The sequence below is a fragment of the Myotis davidii genome, unplaced genomic scaffold (genome assembly GCF_000327345.1).
Source record: "Myotis davidii unplaced genomic scaffold, ASM32734v1 scaffold163, whole genome shotgun sequence".
NCBI classification, from domain to species: Eukaryota; Metazoa; Chordata; class Mammalia; order Chiroptera; family Vespertilionidae; genus Myotis; species Myotis davidii.
This window is the reverse complement of record NW_006295056.1, coordinates 1,323,809-1,329,691: the sequence shown is the minus strand read 5'-3', so window position 1 is coordinate 1,329,691 and position 5,883 is coordinate 1,323,809. Positions and strand designations below refer to the sequence as shown.

At 38.3% G+C, this 5,883-nt stretch overlaps 1 protein-coding gene across 1 annotated transcript in view; it reads left to right on the top strand.

Annotated features, from left to right (window-relative positions):
* The window catches only part of TMTC1 (transmembrane and tetratricopeptide repeat containing 1), a gene marked incomplete at its 5' end in the record, with an annotated part of 261,806 nt that overhangs the window by 211,677 nt on the left and 44,246 nt on the right, over nt 1-5,883 (top strand). The window lies entirely within an intron of this gene.

Genomic DNA, 5,883 nt, shown 5'->3' with positions numbered 1-5,883 from the left:
AGGAAGGAAGGAAAGATAGTTCCTTTTTACCTTAACTAGTTTGGCTCAATGGATAGACTGTCAGCCCAAGGACTGAAGGGTCCCGGTTAAGTTCTGGTCAAGGCCACATACCTCAGTTGCAGGCTCAATTCCTGGTCCTGCATGGCAGGGTGTAAGCAGGAGGCAACCAATATATGTGTTTCTCTCACATCGATGTTTCTCTCTCTCCCCCTACCTTCCACTCTCTCTAAGACTCAATGGAAAAAATATCCTCAGGTGAGGATTAAAAGCAACAACAACAAAAAAATAAAGAGTAAAATGTTCTTTAAAAAAAATAATTCCTTTATTGCAAAAATTTCTAATATGCTAAACGCCCTGTGAACCCTCAAACAGGGACTATGGAATACAGCATTTTCCAAGCCACTCTTTTTTTTGGTAAGGCATTTTCAACATATTTAATGAATATACTTTTGGCAAAGTGCTGGTCTAGGGAAAGCAGTCTCTCCTAAAGGTGTAACTAAATGGTTTAACTACAACTTGCGCCCACTTTGTACTCTTGGTAAGAAACACAGTGAGGCATACCTGGAATTAGTAATGATTAGAGTAACTCTTGCTCCTAGGAAGGTCTCCCAGGCATAATCACTGGTGTTGGCTTTCCCCTCACTGCCCTATAAAAAGGTTAATCGTGCAATTAGTATCACCAGAGACTAGCACACCAAGGGGGACTTTTGCCTCATGTATTGTTATTAATAGGCAGGCTAAGTATGTTGGTGATGGTACTGGCAATGATCGTGAAAATGGTGGTGGTTCTGGAATTTAACTTCTAAACTTAAAAAAAAAAAGGTTGAAATGGAAATTAAAAGGTAAAAATGGTTGAAATCAGACTGTAGTGCTGTGTTTATCTGTACTTCTTAGGATGCTGACAATCTGTATCCTTTCTGAATTGGCTTCCATGCCTCTGAACTTTAGAGAGGCTAATGGTGTGTTTTGCTCCTCTATCCTCTCCCTAACAGGATTGTTTTCATTGCCTCAGTAACTTTTATGATGCACCTTCTTCACTTTCCTGTTTACTCCTTGAATGTTATATGTACACATAGATATTAGTACTAACAAGCTCCCTTCAGAAACAAGAACAAATCAAATGTTCTGGGAGAAATGAGTTCTAATTATTGTAGATAACAAGTTACAGGTTGATAGGGTGTTGTACTTTACTATTTTTATGAGCTCTTATTTTTATGTGAAGTTCTAAGGACTCATTTTTAATGTCATGTTACATCTGTATGTATCTTTACTTAGGGCCCAAATAACTTCAGACTGGGTACAAGCCTGTCAGTGTCTTTTGGGTTACATGGATTATATAACATTGAGTTCAAAAATCACATAGTTGAGTGTTTTCCCCAAAAAGCCAGCTTTAAAAGCCTGTCTTTGAAATGAGGGTCCCTGTTAGGAGTGATATCCTGGGGTTATGATTATCATATTGTGTTGAATGTGCCTGTACTTGAAAAAGAAGACAGAGATTCTTTTAAATTTCATCCTGTCAAGACCTGAACAAGAGATATACACTCTAACCTTCTATTTTCAATTCCCATAGGAGTGCCACTGACTATTATTTTGAATTAGTATATGTGAGTTAAAAGTACAAGGACATATTTTTTGGAGCATGGTAATGACTGCTTTTCTCAGTGAGAGGGATACCTAACAGGATTGTTTCTCTTTCAGTAAAATCAACTCTTGGTGATTATCCAAACCAACAATTTGTATAGAACATTTGTATAGAACTGTAGTTTTCTAAGTGCTCTTTTATGGGGCCCTCTCAGTGATTAAAGTAGATGTGGAAGAAGAGGGAAGGAGGGTCTAAGGGGTTAAGTGTCTGAACAAAGCCACCCTCATTTACCTTCTGCTCTTTCACATTATACCAGAGAGCAAGGTGGCCATTTATGTGTATATTATTCTTAGTTTCCAGTAGAATAAAATTATCATAATAGCTAACATTTATATAATACTTTCCGGTTTACAGATGTGTTTTTATATCCATTATTTAATTTAATCTGCATACAGTCTATTGTGAGAGGTATTATTATCCTCATCCCCATTTTACAGATGAGAAAACCAAGGTTTGGAGATTTCTTCTAACCTTGGCCTAGGCTGTTGCAGACCCAGGATTGAATTTCTGCCCTTGGACTTTATCATGTTCATATCCCATTACTCATGCTGCTCAGATAGCTCTTCTATCCCAAAATTCTTAATATTTAGCTATTTAATGGTATAAAAGAGGAAGGTCCTTCCTGTTTTTCTTAAGCAAACAGTAAAGGGTGTTTACACTATATCCCTCAGTAGCAGAGAGAGGTGGCTCAGAAAACAGCAGAGTTAATCCACATGTAGATAACTCCAAGTTTTACTTTTGCTTTCCTTAGTATTTTTCTGCTAAGTAGCCATGAGTCAAAGGCAAAAAGAGGATAAAAGAAAATTATAAATTGGGTTTGATTGATTCATTTTACAATTTTATTTATTTCTCATTATATAGGTAACTTTTTAAATTGTACCCTTTTTGTAATATAGAACTTAATGGTCATTTTAAGAACCCAAGTTATCTGTTTAGATATGAACAGTTTAGATTTGTTTCTTAGGGGGGAAATAGAAGACCTGGGAATTGAACCTAGCTTTGTCTGACCCAGTATCCTTGCCCCTCATCACCACCCTCGACTGCCCCCTTGTGGTTCACCTCAAAATTGGGCTACAGCCCACAGCAGCACTGCCAAACTAAAATGAGTCAGAATTTATAACTTAAAATTTTCAAGTGGCAATATTTCAAAACCTAACAAGGTGAAATTAATCTTAATAATATATTTTATCGAACCCCAATGTATCTAAACTATTATCATTTTAACATGTAATTAATCTTAAATATAAATTGAAATTGAACATTTAAAAATATTAATGAGATGGTATACTTTCTTTTATATAATTAATCTTTGAAATCCAGTGTATATTTTACAGGACATCTCAGGCTATTCATATCTCAAGGAATCAATAGCCAGATGTAGTTAGTGGCTACTATATTGGACAGCCAGACCTTAATTAATGACCTTGACTTCGAGAGAAACCTGAGTCTTTTCCAGGCCAGAAGTTCTAAATAAGATGTCATGCTTTTACAGCATCTCAGAAATCTTATGACACTAAGACAAATTTCATTTGCATTCTTGGAATTATATGACAGAGCTTTCGACCTGTTCATAGCAGTAGACTTCACTGAGTCTACTGAGTGTTAACCAAATATATTTGGCCTCTTTCAAGACCATTTTACTGGACTTTGAAGTTAATCTATTCTGAGTCTGTGCAGCACATTTACAGTGTGACAAATTGATAAGGATCAGCTTTCCATGCCAGCATTCTTAATTTGTATTAATTATTGTTGGCCTTGCTTGGAACTGAACATGTAAAAGAAAATAGACAAGATTAGCATAACCTTGTTATGAATGAAAAGAGCAAAAGTCCCTGATGGCTCAAAAGAGTATAATAGAATATTTAAATTCTGGGCTTGAGTTAAATAGTTGCTGCTGTTTGAAACACAATATGAAAAGAACCTCTTTAATAAATCATATCATACATCCCTTCCAAAAATCATATTATTGCCTGAAGTACCCTCCATTCATATGATTGGCTATAGATATCACATGGGTGTTACACTAAATCTTATAATTAAAACTCAGAAGATAAGAAATAGAATGTCCAATAATTGAACTATGTAGAAGATGAATTTGATAACAGCATACATTTGATTTTCTTCAGTCCAATCCTTTAGAAAATTGAATATCTAAAGAATAAAATAACACAAAAAGAAGGGCAAGTAACCATTATCTTTGAAATAAATTTAAATGTTAATAATGCATTTTCTTATGGATTTGATACTAACCACTCCCCCTTTTATTTCACAAAAGGGACTTTAATACACTCAAGATAGTAGTATTTCCCTTCTGTACTTTTTAATTGAGGCCCCAGAGAATCCAAAATGCCAGACTACTGTGTAAAGAAAAATGTTTTGAGGTTCTTCCCACCACATTAGGATGTCAAGTTCTGCATTCTTCCCTGGGGTGAAATCTTACTCCTCACCCCAGGGTGACCTATGAGTATCCAGCTTTCCTTACCTGTAGTCCCAACCCCATTACAGTTTCTCCCCTTCATCTTTACCCAACTCATACCCTCCTCTCTCCAGGTCTCTTTCCCCAGCTCTTTAGAAGCCCAGCCCAGCATCTCATGCACATCATCGCCATCCTCATCACTGCCACCTCACAGTTTTTGGTACAGTCTCCCATCGACCTCAGGGACTTGAGCACCAGATTTCCCTTCCCATCCTCCTCTCTGTCACTCCTACTGGCCTATTGACAGGGTCATGATTATGGCCTGCTGCTTCCTAGCTTTGCTCTGCTCAGTCATCTTCTTTTAAGACCTTAATGTTGACATGCCTTCCATGACAAGTTTATTCTCCTCATTGCTGCTGGCCCTGCATTGAGACAATAAACCATTGTTAGAATCTCTGTTCTCTTGATTCCGATGTTCATAATTTATAATCCCATCTCTAATTTATCTGATCTATTTTAGTAATGTAGGTGACATCAACTTAGACTCCTTCATATCTTAACTGCCATTTACTTGCCTGACCAGACCCCTGACCTAAGGTACCCCCATTGCCTGCATTTTGCTTTCCCTAAAACAGTATTTCTCAACTTTTTTTATTATCACCCATCTTTTTAAAGCATTTTTTTTCTAATTACCCTCCACCCCAATTTAAAATTCAAGAATACAATTTGTAGGTGGGGTTGAGCACTGGGAGACAACAAATCATTGTAATATCTAAGATGATTTTTCACTGTACCCCCTATTGTCCAAGAAGCAATTTTCACCCCTGCCCTAGACCCTCCTCTACTCTAAAACACAAATCTGAGTTGAATGGGACTCTTACAAAATTCTGAAGATAGCATTGTGGAACACAACAGGATGAGGTGGGGTGTAGAGTTGTTAGAGATTTGTCCTTTATGATCTTATAATATCTCCCACATATTTTCTATCTTCCTGATACATGTATTCTTTGTTCTCCTCCTCAGTGCCCTTACCCATAACCAGAAGATAACATCATCCCTTACTTTTACTAACAATATTCAAGTCATTTAGGGTAAATTTTTGCAGCTTTCCTTCTGCATACCTCAAAACACCCTTCTTCTTTTGTTCTTTCATGGGAGGATGAACTGTGCTGCCTCTTTCATATTTTATGTTTAGATGTTTTTGTAAAATTGAGGCATAATTAACATGTAAAAAATGCACAAGACGGAGAAACCAAGATGGTGGCATAGGTAAACACCAGAGATTGCTGCCTCGCACAACCACTTCAAAAAAACAACTAAAAGATGGAACAGACATCACCCAGAACCACAGGAAGGCTGGCTGAGGGGAAATTCTACAACTAGAAGGAAAGAGAAAAGCATCCCGAGACTCAGAGGAGACGCAGTGCAGAAAATACAAAGGTGCGGAGGTGCATGCGGAGCAGGCTGGCAGCTGAGGGCACAGTTGTGGTTTTCAGTCAGGAGGGAGTCTCAGGCTCTGAGCTCCAGTTCCAGGCGAGTCTCTAGGGACCCAGACTCAAACGGGAGAAGCGGGACTGTCTGGCATAGGTCAGAACCCTAGGGCAGCTTTCTCTCCGTGGGGCTTGCAGCGATTACTGGGACACTGAGAAGCAGAGCTTCTGAGGGCAAGACTGATAGCAGCCATAATTGCTAACCCCGCCCTGTTGATCCCCTGGGACCCGCCCTGCCCAAGCCTTACACAGAGGCATTTGTTGGATAGCCTCAGGCAAAGGCTAGATTAGCACCTCCCTAGAGGACAGAAGTTCTCCCACTGCAGACACAGCTG